Raw genomic sequence first — 1,138 nt, 5'->3', positions numbered from 1 at the left:
AAAATAATAAATAAAATATTGATTTTAAAATATAAAATTAATTAGCTCAAGAGTTAGACAACCCAATGTGAACAGGTAAAAAAAAAATTGTACAGATTCTTCCCCAAAGAATATATAAAAGAAAGCAAGAAGCCTGTGTAAAGATGCTCAACATCATTAGACTTCAGGGAAATGCAAATTGAAATCACAGTGAAATGCCTGAACCCAGGAACAAGAACTAGAAAAGCTAAGAAAAAAGACAGAACAAAGAAAGAGAAAAAGATGGAAAAGCAATACTCAAATAGTTTAAATGGACTGATAATATCAGTTGTTGGTGAGGATGTGGAGCAACTGGCGGCCCTATGCCACAGTGAGATTGGAGAACAATTCCTTCCTTCCTTCCTTCCTTCCTTCCTTCCTTCCTTCCTTCCTTCCTTCCTCCCTTCCTTCCTTTCTCCCTTCCTTCCTCCCTCCCTCCCTCCCTCTCTCCTTCCTTCCTTCTTTCTTTCCTATCAGGGATTGTGCCTACAGTGTCATGCATGATCAGCAAGCACCCTACCACTGAGTTACATCCTGAAGCCCTCTTTTCATTTTTTATCTTTGGGACAGGGTACACTAAGTTGCCCAGCTGGCCTTGAACTCAGGAGAGGAAAGAGAAAGCTTCTGCACCTCCGCATGGCATGGTTTTGCCTCTGTTCCCATCCTATTGGCTGTAGCTCACCCACATGGCCACACTAACTAGCCAAGGCACAAGCAAAAATAGGTTACTTTTGTGCCCATCAACTCAGAGGGGACACACAGCACTTAATAAATAAAATTACCATTGACTGTGTCTGCTTTGTGCCCAAAATGGGGCTAGGCACTTCACTAATTTAATTACTATTAATCCTCTACACCACTTATTATAGATATAGTGTATTATTTGGATATGACAGAAAAACCCAAGGTTCAGAAACGTTTCTTTGGGATCTAGCACAATAGGTTAGGGTTTGCCTAGGATGCATCAGACCTGGGTTTGATCTCCAGCACTATATAAAATGGAACATAAGCGGGGCATGGCAGCACACACCTTTAGTCCCAGCACTCAGGAGGCAGAGGCAGGCAGATCTCCGTGAGTTCAAGGCCCTCAGAGAACAGAAGAGGCTGTGGGATCCCCTGG

This window comes from Nannospalax galili, unplaced genomic scaffold, assembly GCF_000622305.1.
Source record: "Nannospalax galili isolate Female #2095 unplaced genomic scaffold, S.galili_v1.0 scaffold1258, whole genome shotgun sequence".
Taxonomy (NCBI): Eukaryota; Metazoa; Chordata; class Mammalia; order Rodentia; family Spalacidae; genus Nannospalax; species Nannospalax galili.
This window is presented reverse-complemented; position numbering follows the sequence as displayed.